Consider the following 17,085-nt stretch of genomic DNA (forward strand, 5'->3'; position numbering starts at 1 on the left):
TCCCCAGATATTTCCATCTTATTTAGGTCACCAAGATTTGCCAGAGAAGAAGGACTCCGATCCACATGTCACCACTGTAGATTCTTTTAAGGAATACATATCTCATATGCATTCTTTTGAGGCATACATCATACATTCTTCCCAATAGCAACCAGGTCAGTATAGCATGTAAAACAAGCAGAGGAAAAGAGAACCATAGGATACTTTAAAGCATATGGACATCTTGTCAAGGAATTTCACAAAAATATAGGAAAAGGACTAGTAATATCTGATAAGGAAACAAGGAGAATATCTGTGCCTTTGGACATTGATTATGCCATATATCTCACCACAACACCTCATGTCATTTCTCCCCCAGGAAATAATCTGACCAACAGAGTACAGAGAAACATGGATGTATGTCATTTCTCTGGTTGCTCCCACATCACAAGAATATGGTTCTTTGAGTTCAACAGTGGATGCAAAATAGCGGTTTAAACTAAGGCAATGAGATTCAAGTGAGCAGAGAATGGGTTTTATTTTTACCTGTCTTTACATGGCCTGATCAGAAGTTGCACATCTTATTTAATTTTTGTGATAGTTATGATGGTAAAAGAGGAGAAAAATTAGTGTTTTCTAGGTTCCTGAATAATTCCTAATGCTGACTGTTCCACCGAAAAAAGGAACTGAGAGAAGAGTTAATCCTTGAGGAGTTGACAGCCACGTTTCACTCCATCTCGAAGGGCCTCTTTGACTTTGTCATTCCGGAGAGTGAAGATGAAAGGGTTCAGCAAAGGGGTTAACACGGGAATCAACAGGGAGACTGTCTTATTGTGCTCAACTGCCTGAGTTTGCTTCGGTTTCACGTAGAGGAACAAACAGCTGCCATAGACGATGATAACAAAGGTGAAGTGGGAGGCACACGTAGAGAAGGCTTTCCTGCGGCCAGAGGTGGTGGGGATCTTGAGGATGGTGGAGATGATGTAGGTGTAGGAGACAATTGTTGGGGCCAGAGAACCAAGGATAATGAAAACAGCCATGAAAAACAGAACAAACTCTGTGAAAAGAGTGTCATCACAGGACAGTTTGAGCAACTGACCTCGGTCACAATAAAAATGGTCTAACACGTTAGATTTGCAGAGGTAAACTGAAATGTGGCATAGACTGGCCAGATTTCAGAAGGGAACCCAAACACCCATGACCCAGTCACCACTGAGATGCAAGTGTGGCTGTTCATCATGGTATTGTACCTCAAAGGGTTACAGACAGCCATGTACCGGTCCACAGCCATTGCTCCCACCAATGCAGACTCTGTGGTCCCCAGAGCAAGGTACAGGAAGAGCTGGGCAACACATGCAGTCAGAGATATTGTCTGCATCCTGGGGAGCAGCAACCCTCAGAGCATTGCAGGGACGATAAGGGACGTGATCATGATCTCCAAGGCAGAGAGATGACCGAGGAAGAAATACATGGGGGACTGCAGATGTTTATCAACACAGACAACCACAATGATGACCATGTTGCCAATTATTGTCACTGTGTAGAAGAGAAAGAAGACAGGAAAAAGAACGTGGTGCAGTCCTTGGGACCCAGGGAACCCTGAAAGGCAGAATTCAGTGGCACATGAGGGATTGCTCATCATCCAGTCCTTGTTTCTGCTCCTTGGGAAACCTAGAGATCAAAAGAGAAGAAACACTGCTCCACTTGGTCCTGCTCTCAAGAGAGAAGGTGCACAAATTAGGATGAGCAACTATTTCCTATCTGGTGACCAGGTGAGGTGCCCCTACTCAGATGCTCTGTACAAAGTCAAACCTAAATGTTGTCACCTCACATCCAACTAAAAGTTCACTGCCTGGAATGGATGAAGATACCATCATCTCTATGCTGTGAACAAAACCTCCCTTGGCTTTTTCCCCCCAACTAGATGTGCTTTCTCATAGGAAACAAAGGTTAAGCTTGAAAGAAGCCACTTTTGATGCTGTGTCAGCCCCTTGGATTGGGTTGTTCTTTTATCTTATATTGCAGCAGATGACATAGTAGCATTTAAGAAGATGTTCAAAGGACTGAAATTTACCCTATGCATCATCCTGATTGGTACTACAGAGACCCACCTTGGGGTCAGCAGAAGAAAAGCAAGGGTGTCTAAATCTGGTTTCTCCAGATTTAAAATTTTCCATATTCCCATTAGTGCTCCAAATGGAAACTCTTTGAGCCTGGGATAAATATCTAGGTAAATTCATTCCTATTTAACGCTATTTTTCACAAAGTTTGGGGAGGAAAGAAAGATGGTGCCCAGCATTGACAAGTTTAGATCCAAGGCTCTCAGACACGCTGCATGCCTGAATCTCTACCACCTCATCCATCCCGCCACACTAGCGTCATCTCATCAGGGGACTCGTTCCGATTACCCTCCCTCACATTGGAAAGACATGGTATTCTTACACTTCAGTTTTCTTCCTAGCACTTATTATTACCTGATATTTTTGTGTTTAATTATTTATCCCAACCTTACTTGAATGTGAAATAAATGAAGCAGTGTACAAAACAAATATCCCTGCACTTTGGAGCTTATATCCAAGGGGGCAATGGAGATTATTCTAGACACAAAACAAAGAAGGGAAATATTTAAGATGTTAGTTTACTAACCAGGCCATAGAAAAATAAAGCAAGAAACAGGGACAGGAAGTTTAATTTCATTTATTCATGGTCCATGTATGATGTTAGATGTAAACCAATGAGAGCAAAGATGCATCTTCTATGTGTTATACATAATCATATACAGAAAAATACATTATATGTAAGCTATTCTTGAGACAAGTAGTGGTGAAAATACGACAATTTCTGGTAGAGGATAAACGTATGAATGTTTAATATTCGGTTTAAAAGTACAAGGTCCTGGCCAAGGCTCTTAAGCCATGTCCCCTCCATCCTGTTATACTTGGTCTGCTTTCCTTCTTCTTGTTACCATTTCCCCTTCCTCTGTCTCCTTCCTGAGACCTCCCCAATACCTCTGTAAATCTTTCATTGATGGGAATACAGGCTTCAGGGACAGAACTACTGGGAGATCTCTGTGGTCTGCTTCTCCCCAATTTTGGGTAACCATCACTAGATAAACACGAGAAAGGAGCCTGCTGACTGACATCAGGAGCTGAGCCTGCACGAGCTCTGGGTCAGAGAAGAGCTGACTCTGCTCTCTGCTCTGCAGGGGGATTAGGAGAGGAGCCCGCTTCCCAGCTGCTCCCCTGCCCAGTCTTCGGACTCTCGGTGTCTTCCTCTAGAAGGCAGCCAAGCCAGAACTCCCCATCCTCATCCTCTCTGACACTTTCCCTTGTACAGGAGAACCCTGGGAAGACACTCACTTCGATGCATGGGCTCCTCTGCCACTGCTGATGCTCTGGGGCTAGGGGGGGGCTACTCCTGTCTGGCTACTGCTGAGCTGAACACAGGGGTCAGAGCTACTTGGTGCTGCCTCCATGCATGGTGAAGAAGGAAACTGTCCTCAGGGAGGAGTTAGGAAAAGCATCCAGAAATAACAGAGTTGTAGGGAGCTAAGGGTCTCTCTCTCTCTCCTTCTCTCCCACTTCCTTCCTTCCCAAGGGGACTTAGTCATTGAGGACCCTGTTTTTAATTAGCCCAGGCTCAGGGCATCCCTCAGCAAGCAGTCTGGGGAGAGCTGAATAAATTTTTATTAATTCCCATCCTTGAGCAATTAAGTTTCAGAACTTTTTCAAATTTTTTGTTTAATGGGAAGCCTAATATCTCTCCAGAGCCTTCTCAATTCAAGGCTACCTTCTCAAAGGCCCCAAATCTAGGCTTCCAGAAGATGTCTCAAACACTGAGCAGATCATCCTTTCTGCTCTTTATCCTACACTCTCCCCAGGATTCACTTAGATAATTGGAGTCAAATTCAGCTCCATCACCCTCCAATAGGAAAATCCATAATTAACCTCTAAAATATGCCCCAATATACACAAAAGGATATTGGTCTCAGTCAAAACATAACTTCAACAAAAATCCCCTGAGGGACCCCCAAAAGCCCATGGAAAGTTTCTACCCCTATGTCTAACTGTTCTAGACTATTTCTCTAATGTCCACTCTTCTCATACGTATGCCTTTGTATGATTCCAAGCAAGGTTCTTGCAGATGTTTATCTGCATGGCATGTCCTTGATCACCAGTTGGCCAATTCCACATAGGAAGACTATAAAAGCAGGTATTTACAACCTGGTACAACTGGCAAATATAAATTGGTGCTGGAATGAGACAGACATGTGAAAGTTACAAAGAATTTATTGAAATTTGTATTTCATTTTATATATACTTGTTAAATCTGAGAATGTCACTGTTACAGAAGGCTATAAATTGAGAATAATATTCTTTCCATCCTTCAAGCCAGATTGCAATATAACCTTAGACAATCTTAAGAAATCTTGTAAGCAGATATTTATATATTCCTTTGAGGAAAATGCTGCAAAAATCTGTTATACACCATTTTCCCTTTCATTTAACAATACAGAAGATACTCTCCCATTTCAACACATGCTTCTCTACTTCTCTTTTTTGCATAGTGTTCCTTCATATGGATGTCCTGGTCTTTATTAGGCAGCCCTCTGTTGATCAACTTCATTGTTTTCATTATAAAAATTAAGCTACACTGTTTTCAAAACTTCTAAGTCCACAAAAACTTTTATATATGGAAAAATCCCTAGAGTTAAAATTTCTAGGTGAAGGAATTCCATGCGTGTTGTACCTACAGCATTTCATTGGCACTGAATACTCTAGAGATTTGGGGTTGATTTGAACAACCATGAGGACCATATGGTAGGAGAGCTCTTGATCTCCTGATGTAATTCTCATCTAAAATATAATCAGAATTTTGGGTTAACTTTAAATTAAAAGATAAAAAATAAGGCATATTTAAAAAGAAAACAAAACCCAATGAAATGGTAAAAGTTCTGTAAGATAAACATTACCAACACTGACTCAAAAAGAAACTGAACAACCAGAAATTTCTAAATATGTTCAATGAACTGAATTCATTAGAATTGAACTGAATTAGAAACATTCTCAGGGCTTCCCAGGTGGCTCAGTGGATAAAGAATTCTCTTGCAATGTAGGAGACATAGGAGACGTGGGCTGATCTCTGGATCGGGAACATAACCTGGAGGAGGGCATAGCAACCCACTCCCTATATTCTTGCCTGAGAATCTCTTCAACAAGAGAGCCTGGTGGGTTTCAGTCCATAGGGTTGCAAAAAGTCAAATATGATTGAAGCAACTGAGCACAAGCAAGATAAACATTCTCAGAAAGGAAACTAGAGTTTCAGATGGACTTACTGGTGGATTCAATCAAATATTTAAGGAAAAAATAGTATCACTCTTATACAAAAACTTCCAAAGATTAAGTAGAAACAACTCTGCTCCATTCCTCTTATTATCTTATTATTATACCACCATTATCTTGGTATTGAAGACACCACAGAAAAAGTAAATCTACAAACCAATATTCCTCATAAATAGAAATGAAAAAATCCTCATTAAATACTTGAAAATTAAACTCAACAACTATGTCAAAAAAATTAGGGATTTAATTTCAGAAATGGCAGATTGATTTAATATGTACAGATCAATCAATATAATTCATCATGCTTAATAGTATTAAAGATCAGTTCAGTTCAGTCTTTCAGTCCTGTCCAACTCTTTGTGACCCCATGGACTGCAGCAGGCCAGGCCTCCCTGTCCATCGCCAACTCCTGGAGTTTATTCAGACTTATGTCCATTGAAGCAGTGATGCCATCCAACCATCTCATCCTCTGTCATCCGCTTCTCCTCCTGCCTTCCATCTTTCCCAGTATCATGGTCTTTTCAAAGACCTGAGCTAGTTCTTCACATCAGGTGGCCAAAGTATTGGAGTTTCAGCTTCAGCATCAGTACTTCCAGTGAACATTCAGGACTGATTTCCTTTAGGATGGACTGGTTGGATCTCTTTGCAGTCCAAGAGACTCTCAAGAGTCTTCTCCAACACCACAGTTCAGAAGCATCAACTCTTTGGTGCTCAGCTTTCTTTATAGTCCAACTCTCACATCCATACATGACCACTGGAAAAACCATGGCTTTGACTAGACAGATCTTTGTGGGCAAAATAATGTCTCTACTTTTCAATATGCTGTCTAGGTTGGTCATAACTTTCCTTCCAAGGAGTTTAGTTCAGTTCAGTCACTCAGTTGTGTCCGACTCTCCACGACCCCATGAATCACAGCACGCCAGGCCTCCCTGTCCATCACCAACTCCCGGAGTTCACTCAAACTCATGTCCACAGAGTCGGTGATGCCATCCAGCCATCTCATTCTCTGTCGTCCCCTTCTCCTCCCGCCCCCAACCTTTCCCAGCATCAGAGTCTTTTCCAGTGAGTCAACTCGTCACATGAGGTGGCCAAAGTATTGGAGTTTCAGCTTTAGCATCATTCCTTCCAATGAATACCCAGGATTGATCTCCCTTAGAATGGACTGGTTGGATCTCCTTGCAGTCCAAGGGACTCTCAAGAGTCTTCTCCAACACCACAGTTCAAAAGCATCAGTGTCTTTTAATTTCATGGCTGCAATCACCATCTACAGTGATTTTGGAGCCCAGAAAAATAAAGTCAGCCAATGTTTCCATTGTTTCCCCATATATTTGCCGTGAAGTAATGGGACCAGATGCCATGATATTAGCTTTCTAAATGTTGAGCTTTAAGCCAACTTTTTCACTCTCCTCTTTCACTTTCAAGAGGCTTTTGAGTTCCTCTTCACTTTCTGCCATAAGGGTAGTGTCATCTGCATATCTGAGGTTATTGATATTTCTCCTGGCAATCTTGATTCCAGCTTGTGCTTCCTCCAGTCCAGCATTTCTCATGATGTACTCTGCATATAAGTTAAATAAGCAGGGTGACAATATACAACCTTGATGTACTCCTTTTCCTGTTTGGAACCAGTCTATTGTTCCATGTCCAGTTCTAACTGTTTCTTCTTGACCTGCCCACAGATTTCTCAGGAGGCAGGTCAGGTGGTCTGGTATTCTCATCTCTTGAAGAATTTTCCACAGTTTGTTGTGATCCACACAGTCAAAAGCTTTGGTGTAGTCAATAAAGCAAAAGTAGAATAATTTCTTTGCTTTATTCCCTTATAAAACTTTAGAATTATTTACTTTAGAGTAACAGAAAGCAGCCTGAGACTGGGGTTAGAGCTGGGGACTGACTTCACAAGGAAGCAAGGAAAGATTCTGGCTTGGATATAAACATGTTTAAAAATCTGGTTGTTGTGGTGATGAGATGTAACTTTAAGCAGTAACTTTAATAAGGTTGAAACTATTTTTAGAATACATTCTGAATATATAACAGAGGACACAGCTCACCACTGAGGGACTGATGGGAAGAATGTGTAAGGCGAAATGAAGGCTAAAGGTAACAATGGAATGACTCAAAAGGCTATTACTTGAAGTGAAGGAAGCAGAATCTTGCTGTGGGTTGGGTGGGGGAATAGGAGAACTAGAAGAAACACAGGCGGCAGAGGAGGAGCGGGTATTAGTGATTCTGATGGATGTGTAGTGTGACAAGTAATTCCCGGAACTTTCCTAAACAAATAAAATTCTCTGGCCAAATTCTATCAACTTTTCTGTGATTGTGAAAGTGTTAGTCGCTCAGTCATGTCCCACTATTTGAAACCCCATGGACTATAGTTCGCCAGGCTCCTGTGTCCAGGGAATTCTCCAGGCAGGAATACTGGAGTTGGTAGCCATTCTCTTCTTCAGGGATAAACTTTTCTATAACTCTCTGCAAACATATCTGAGGTATGAAAGTGAAAGTGGGAGTCATGTCCGACTCTTTGCGACACCATGGACTGTAGCTAACCAGATTTCTCTGTCCATGGGATTCTCTAGGCAAGGATACTGGAGTGGGTTGCCATTTCCTTCTCCGGGAGATCTTCCCAATCCAGGGATCAGACCTGGGATTCCTGCATTGCAGGCAGATTTTTTAACATCTACTAGGGAAGCCCTTATCTGAGGTATAGAAACTTTTATTTATAAAATAGAAGACAGGTATCTCCCACCAGTAGAGCTTACAACATTGCGAGCACAATCATCAATTGTACAACTTAGTGAAAGTGAAAAGATTTCAAACTAGTGTAAGGTCATGGATAAATCACTGAAACCAGAATCAGCAGCCTGAATGTTAATTCCTTTTCAGACTTATTGCTGTTGTTTAGTTGCTAAGTCATGTTGGACTTGGTTTTGACCCCATGGACTATAGCCTGCTAGGCTCCTCTGTCCATGGGATTTGCCAGTCAAGAATACTGGAGCGGGTATAGCATTTCCTTCTCCAGCGGATCTTCCAGATCCAGGGATTGAACCCATGTCTCCTGCATTGCAGGCAAATTCTTTACCACTGAACCACCAGGGAAGCCCTTCGGACTTATTAGCTGTGTCTTATTCACTGTGAGCTCTTGCCCCTCTGGTTTGGGTTTTCTCATGTCAAATGTCAGGGCATGGATGCACATGCTGTCTGCTTTTCCTCATTTCCATCTGCCCAAGGTGAAGGAGTAGTGATGGAGCTGGTTCACTAATCTTTAATGACACCCAGATCCTCTCATCCACCCCAGTCACACCCCTACCCTCAGGCTCTCCACTCAATACCTTCTGTCATTCTGAGAAGCTAACCTTTTCACCAGACTCAACTCTTTCCAGGTAATAGCATGGGCAGTTATAAAACACAACAACCCAGGACCTAAACTCAGTTTACATTATCAGATATTAGAGGTGAGCAAAAATATTTAGTGAATATCCAAACTCAAACTTGGTGAAAACTCAAGGCTATCTCATGTCTATACTTGACTTTCCTACATAAGCACAATGGGTTCACAGATGAGAAGTCATCACAGTCCAGAGAAAGAAAATGCCATTTTAATGACCTAATAAAATCAGTCAGTTCAGTTCAGTTCAGTCACTCAGTTGTGTCCAACTCTGTGCGACTCCATGGACTGCAGCATGCCAGGTCTCCCTGTATATCACCCCAGAGTTTACTTAAACTCATGTTCATTGAGTCGGTGATGCCATCCAACCATCTGATCCTCTATCATCCCCTTCTCCTCCCGTCTTCAATCTTTCCCAACATCAATGTCTTTTCTAGTGAGTCAGTTCTTAACATCAGGTGGCCAAAGTATTGGAGTTTCAACTTCAACATCAGTTCTTCCAAAGAATATTCAGGACTGATTCCTTTAGGATGGACTGGTTGGATCTCCTTGCAGTCCAAGAGACTCTCAAGAGTCTTCTCCAATACCACAGTTCAAAAGCATCAACACTTCGGCACTCAGCTTTGTTTACAGTCCAACTCACATCCACACATGACTACTGGAAAAACCATAGCTTTGACGAGATGGACCTTTGTTGGCAAAGTAGTGTCTCTGCTTTTTAATATGCTGTCTAGATTGGTCATAACTCTTCTTCCAAAGAGTAAGCGTCTTTTAATTTCATGGCTGCAGTCACCATCTGCAGTGATTTTGGAGCCCCCAAAAATAAAGTCAGCCACTGTTTCCAGTGTTTCCCCATCTATTTCCCATGAAGTGATGGGACCAGATGCCATGATCTTAGTTTTCTGAAGGTTGAGTTTTAAGTCAACTTTTTCACTCTCCTCCTTCACTTTCATCAAGAGGCTCTTTAGTTCTTCTTTGCTTTCTGCCATAAGGGTGGTGTCATCTGCATATCTGAGGTTATTCATATTTCCTGGTGAAAGGTTGTTGCGGAATGACACAAAGACACTGGGATTTTGGCCTCCGGAGGAGAAGAATTCAATCCAGGGCCAGAGACGAGGCTTGATCACTCAGAGCTTTTGTGTAATAAAGTTATTTATGCTTTTGAACTGTGGTGCTGGAGAAGACTCTTGAGAGTCCCTTGGACTGCAAGGAAATCCAACCAGTCCATTCTAAAGGAGATCAATCCTGGGTGTTCATTGGAAGGACTGATGCTAAAGCTGAAACTCCAATACTTTGGCCACCTCATGCGACGAGTTGACTCACTGGAAAAGACTCTGATGCTAGGAGGGATTGGGGGTGGGAGGAGACGGGGACGACAGAGAATGAGATGGCTGGATGGCATCACCGACTCTGTGGACATGAGTTTGAGTGAACTCCGGGAGTTGGTGATGGACAGGGAGGCCTGGCGTGCTGTGATTCATGGGGTCACGAAGAGTCGGACACGACTGAGCGACTGAACTGAACTGAACTGAACTGAAAGGAGATAGAGAAAGCTTCTGACATAGACATCAGAAGGGGGCAGAAAGAGCACTCCCCTGCTAGTCTTCAGCTGGATGTTATATAGTCACTAGCAGTCTGTTAATGAAAGAAAGGAATGTCTTAAGGCTCAGAATGGCACCAGGCCCCTCACCCATAAGATGCATTTTGGGATAATTTTGACACCGGAGGATTCATTCCGGGCCATAAAATGATTAGCTTGAATCTTGTAGAAGGGCAGATTACCATACAATTAATTTCATTTTACATAGATTAAGGGAACAATATCTGAGTATAACATAGAGGTTTGTCAAGTAGGTTCTGAGCCATTTGGCGGAACCAATTGAAGATAGAGTCTGGGGTAAATGCATAGTACATTAACATAGCTTAAGACCAACATTTCCATAAGAAAAAATGCATTGGTTAACTCAAGATTTGAGAATAGTTAACTTCAGGTGAAACCAGATGTCATTATGGCAGCGCAGTATTTTAAGAGAAACTTCCTTTTAAATTTGTATAGAGAAGAAAAAAATATCGTTAGTTTGTTTCCTCCTGCCGCTTAAGAGAGAGAAAAATGTCTGACACCTGCAGGCTATTTCCTCTGCTTGGAGACCCCTGGCCTTCTTGCCTGTTACCCTCTCACTGGCAAGCTTGATTCCAGCTTGTGCTTCATCCAGCCCAGCATTTCTCATGATGTACTCTGCATTTAAGTCAAATAAACACACAGCCTTGACATACTCCTTTCCCCATTTGGAACCAGTCTGTTGTTCCATGTCCAGTTCTAACTGTTGCTTCCTGACCTGCATATAAATCTCTCAAGAGGCAGGTGAGGTGGTCTAGTATTCCCATCTCTTTCTGAATTTTCAACAGTTTATTGTGATCCACACAGTCAAAGGCTTTATCATAGCCAATAAAGCAGAAATAGATGTTTTTCTGGAACTCTCTTGCTTTTTCGATGATCCTTCAGATGTTGGCAATTTGATTTCTGGTTCCTCTGTCTTTTTTAAATCCAGCTGGAACATCTGGAAGTTCATGGTTCACGTATTGCTGAAGTCTGGCTTGGAGATTTCGAGCATTACTTTGCTAGCATGTGAGATGAGTGCAATTTTGTGGTAGTTTGAACATTCTTTGCCATTGCCTTTCTTTGCGATTGGAATGAAAATTGACCTTTTCCAGTCCTGTGGCCACTGCTGAGTTTTCCAAATTTGCTGTCATATTGAGTGCAGCACTTTCACAGCATCATCTTTCAGGATTTGAAATAGCTCAACTGGAATTCCATCACCTCCACTAGCTTTGTTCATAGTGACGCTGCCTAAGGCCTGCTTGACTTTGAATTCCAGGATGTCTGGCTCTAGGTGAGTGATCACACCATCGTGATTATCTGGGTCATGAAGATCTTTTTTGTACAGTTCTTCTGTTATTCTTGCCACCTCTTCTTAATATCTTCTGCTTCTGTCAGGTTCCTACCATTTCTGTCCTTTATTGAGCCCATCTTTGCATGAAATGTTCCTTGGTATCTCTAATTTTCTTGAAGAGATCTCTAGTCTTTCCCATTCTACTGTTTTCCTCTATTGCCTTGCATTGATCACTGAGGAAGGCTTTCTTATCTCTCCTTGCTATTCTTTGGAACTCTGCATTCAAATGCGTATATCTTTCCTTTTCTCCTTTGCTTTTGGCTTCTCTTCTTTTCACAGCTATTGTAAGGCCTCCTCAGACAGCCATTTTGCTTTTTTGCATTTCTTTTTGTTGGGGATGGTCTTGAAGAACTGTACAAACAAGGTCTTAATGACTTGGCTAACCATAATGGTGTGGTCACTCACCTAGAGCCAGACATCCTGGAGTGTGAAGTAAAGTGGAACTTAGGAAGTATTAGTATGAAAAAAGTTAATGGAGGTGATGGAATTCCAGCTGAGCTATTTAAAGTCCTAAAATATAATGCCATTAAAATGCTGCCCTCAATATGTCAGCAAATTTGGAAAACTCAGCAGTGGCCGCAGGACTGGAAAAAGTCAGTTTTCCTTACAATCCCAAAGATGGGCAATGCCAGAGAATGTTCAAGCTACTGTACAATTGCACTCATTTCCCATGCTAGCAAAGTTATGTGGAAAATCCTTCAAGCTAGGCTTTCGCAATATGAATACTGAGAACTTGCAGACAGACAATCTCGGTTTAGAAAAGGCAGAGGAACCAGAGATCAAATTGCCAACATTCACTGGATCATGGAGAGAGCAAGGGAATCCCAGAATAAACATCTACTTCTGCTTCATTGACCATGATAAAGCCTTTGACTGTGTAGATTGCAACAAACTGTTGAAAATTCTTAAAGAGATGAACTACCAGGCCATCTGACCTGTCTCCTGAGAAAACTGTATGCAAAGTCAAGAAGCAACAACTGACATGTACATGGAACAACTGACTGGTTCAAAACTGGGAAAGGGATATGACAAAACTGTATATTGTCACCCTGCCTATTTAACTTATATGCAGAGGGATGTGCATGCATGCTAAATTGCTTCAGTCGTGTCTGACTCTTTGCAACCCTATGGACTGTAGCCCACCAGGCTCCTCTGTCCATGGGATTCTCCAGGCAAGAATACTAAAGTTGGTTGCCATGCCCTCCTCCAGGGCATTTTCCATCCCAGGGATTGAACCTGTGTCTCCTGCAGCTCCTGCATTGCAGGTAGACTCTTTACCACTGGGCCCCCAGAGAAGCCCATATGCAGAGTACATCATACGAAATGCAGGGCTAGATGAATCACAGGCTGTAATCAAGATTTCCAGGAGAAATATCAACAACCTCAGTTGTGCGAATGATACCACTCTAATGGCAGAGCATGAAGAGGCAGTAAAAAGTCTCTTGATGAGGGTGAAAGTGGAGAGTGAAAAAGCTGGCTTGATATGCAGCATTCAAAAAACTAAGATAATGGCATACAGTCCCATCACTTCATGGCAAATAGAAGGGGAAAAAGCAGAAGCAGTGACAGATTGTCTTTTCTTGGGCTCCAGAATCACTGCAGACGATGACTGCAACCATGAAATTAAAAGATGCTTGCCCTTTGGAAGGAAAGCTATGACAAACCTGGACAGTGTATTAAAAAGCGGAGACATCATTTTGCCGTCTAGTCACATCTATCTGTTCAAAGCTGTAGTTTTTCCAGTAGTCATGTATGAATATGAGATTTGGACCATAAAGAAGGCTGAGCACTGAAGAATTGATGCTTTTGAACTGTGGTGCTGGAGGAGACTCTTGAGAGTTCTTTGGACCACAAGGAGATCAAACAAGTCAATCCTAAAGGAAATCTATACTTAATGTTCATTGGAAGGACTGATGCTGAAGCTCCAACACTTTGGCCACCTGATGTGAAGAACCAACTTGTCGGAAGAACCCTGATGCTGGGAAAGACTGAAGGCAAAAGGAAAAGGTGCTGCAGAGGATGAGATGGTTGGATGGCATCACCAAGTCAATGGACATGAACTTGAGCAAACTCCAGGAGACAGTGGAGGACAGGGGAGTCTGGGATGCTGCAGCCCATGGGGTCGCTGAGAGTCAAACATGACTGAGTGACCGAACAACAATAGGAAAATTAGTAAACCAGTGTACGGTGTGTATACTATGACATATTTTCAACTTGAGATTTTCTTCAGCTTTGTTGAATTTTTTGATAAGCCCATAGAAGGAATTCTCCATCCCTCATGCAATGCTTTTTTTTTTTTGATGGGCCATAATTAACCATGTTTTTATTTTATTTTATTACTATTTTAATTTTTTTTATTTTTTAAATTTTAATTGGAGGCTAGTTACTTCACAATATTGTATTGGTTTTGCCATACATTGACATGAATCCACCCTGGGTGTACATTTGTTCCCCATCTTGAACCCCTCTCCCACCTCCCTCCCCATATCAGATACAGATGTATAGAACAGTCTTTTGGACTCTGTAGGAGAGGGTGAGGGTGGGATGATTTGGGAGAATGGCACTGAAACATGTATATTATCATATGTGAAACTAATCGCCAGTCCAGGTTCAATGCATGATACAGGATGCTCGGGGCTGCTGCAATGCTTTTTAAATTTAATCTTTTCATTTGATTCTCTCATATTTTTATCTCTTTACTGAAATTCCTCTCTTATCTATTCCTGTTACCCACCTTTTCCACTACATCTTTAACATGTGAAGGATAGTTATATTACTTTGGCATTAGGTGAATATTTTCTAATATGATATTATAATTTTTTATTAATTTTTTTCAATTTTTAAGTCACATTTTGTGGTAAGTCCTCTGGGCCTTAATATATACGTCTTAACTTATAACTGAGTTCAGATTTATATTCACAATGCCAGTTAGATATAGAAACATTACTTCTATATAGCTCTGTTCTCATCCCCGGCTTCTGTGCTGTTATTGTATTAATACATATTATGTCTCGATAGTTATAAACTTAGTGTATATTGTTATAGCTATTACTTTATATATTTTTTAAAGCCGCTGGGTGAAGAGAGGAGTAAGGGTGTATTTTTAGCATTTGTTATATGAACCGTGCTTACGCTCTCTGGTTCTCTTCATTTGTGCCTCTGACTCAAGCTGACATTTGGTGTCATCTGCTTATTCTGAAACAGCTTTTCTTCTATTCACTTCCTTTGTGCTGTCATTGGCAAATATATTACAGTTATATATGTTATCCATTTAATATTCATTTATATAGCTGCTGTTTTATATAGTAATTTTTTAATCAGCAAATGGAAGTTCAGGGGAAAAACAGGCTTTCATACTGACTTTTATATTACAATTACCAAATTAGGTTTATACTCTTTTTCTACATTGCATAGATTCTAATTACCATCTTGGGTCATTTGCTTTAGTCAGAAGAATTTAGTATTTTTTGTAACGAAATGGGTTGAGCAATGCTAGCAAAAAATTTTTTTTGTCTTAGTTGATCTCTTTTGCCTTCACTTTTGAGAGACTGTTTTGCTGGATATAAGAACCATGACTGACCATATTTTTTTCTTTCGGCACTTTAAATACGTGATCCCATAGCAATCTAGTCTTATTTGTTCTGATGAGAAGTCAGTATTAATCTTAACTGGATCTCTTACACATACAATGTGGTTTTGGTTTTGCTGCTTTGAAGATTTTTGTCTCTTGTCTCTTGAAAAATTTACTGTTATGTGCTTGTGTATGGATCTCTTTGGATTTATCCTTCTTGGATTTATAAAATAATGATTTTCATCAACTTTGGAAGATTTCAACTATCATTTCCTTAAGTAACTATTTCTCTCCTTTGTAGTTCTTCTATTCTGGTGCTATCATTCATTTGTGAGGTGCACTTAATGGAGTCCCATATTTCTCTGAAGCTTTGTTCAGTTTTCTTCATTTCTTTTTAAATTACTATGAAAAGAATAGGCTTTTCTAAAAAAAGCACATATCCATGCATATTGAAAACTGTTAAATTTAACTCCATAAGAGTGAAATTTTAGGTGTAAGAAATAGGTAAAATTAAAAGCACGAAACAAAATTTTATTTTATATGAACATAAATTTCACTTATAAGCTGAGTTCACTAAAGACAAATTTAAATTGTTTTAAAAACACATGGGAAATAGATGGAAAAACAGTGGAAACAGTGTCAGATTTTATTTTTTTGGGCTCCAAAATCACTGCAGATGCTGATTGCAGCCATGAAATTAAAAGACACTTACTCCTTGGAAGGAAAGTTATGACCAACCTTGATAGTATATTAAAAAGCAGAGACATTATTTTGCCAACCAAGGTCCGTCTAGTCAAGGCAATGGTTTTTCCCGTGGTCATGTATGGATGTGAGAGTTGGACTGTGAAGAAGGCTGATCGCTGAAGAATCGATGCTTTTTAACTGTGGTGTTGGAGAAGACTCTTGAGAGTCCCTTGGACTGCAAGGAGATCCAACCAGTCCATTCTAGAGGAGATCAATCCTGGATGTTCATTGGAGGGACTGATGCTAAAGCTGAAACTGCAATACTTTGGCCACCTCATGCGGCGAGTTGACTCACTGGAAAAGACTCTGATGCTGGGAAAGGTTGGGGGCGGGAGGAGAAGGGGACGACAGAGAATGAGATGGCTGGATGGCATCACCGTCTCTGTGGACATGAGTTTGAGTGTACTCCGGGAGTTGGTGAGGGACAGGGAGGCCTGGCGTGCTGTGATTCATGGGGTCGCGGAGAGTCGGACATGACTGAGCGACTGAACTTAACTGAACTGAAAATAGTTCAACATGTTTCAAATTGAAGACTGGAAATTTAATAATACTGTTATTAAAATAACAGCTATTTTTCAGACAATGTGCTTAAAATGTATCAGTGAACACAGTAGACATGGTTTCTTCTCTGACAGAGTATATTCAGTTCAGTTCAGTACAGTCGCTCAGTCGTGTCCAACCCTGTGACCCCATGAACTGCAGCATGCCAGGCTTCCCTGTCCATCACCATCTCCCGGAGCTTGCTCAAACTCATATCCATCGAGTCGGTGATGCCATCCAACCATCTCATCATCTGTCATCCCCTTCTCTTCCTGCCTTCAATCGTTCCCAGCATCAAGGTCTTTTCCAATGAGTCAGTTCTTAGCATCAGGTGGCCAAAGTAATACATTACATAATAAATAAATAAACACACACACACTTAGATAAATACATGCATCTGTTATTGTAGAGAATCATTTGAGAAACAAGCTATTAGTTTGCCTTAGGTCTGAATAGGCGCTTGGAACACTCCCTTTACTGGTGTGAGGGAGGAAATATTTGACAGAGAGGAAGCTGAGTAGTGTAGCAACAAAGGTTTCCATCCCCCAAGGAGCTCTTGACTTAGGACAGCTCTTTAAA

The 17,085-nt window shown here is 41.1% G+C and overlaps 1 pseudogene; it reads right to left on the reverse strand.

Moving 5' to 3' along the window:
- Positions 1-677: 677 nt before the first annotated feature.
- LOC129552138 (olfactory receptor 9A4-like) lies at positions 678-1,621 on the reverse strand (annotated as a pseudogene).
- Positions 1,622-17,085: the final 15,464 nt, after the last annotated feature.

This window comes from Moschus berezovskii, chromosome 3 (assembly GCF_049115385.1).
Source record: "Moschus berezovskii isolate FMDL1 chromosome 3, NW_MosBer_1.0, whole genome shotgun sequence".
In the NCBI taxonomy this organism is placed as follows: domain Eukaryota; kingdom Metazoa; phylum Chordata; class Mammalia; order Artiodactyla; family Moschidae; genus Moschus; species Moschus berezovskii.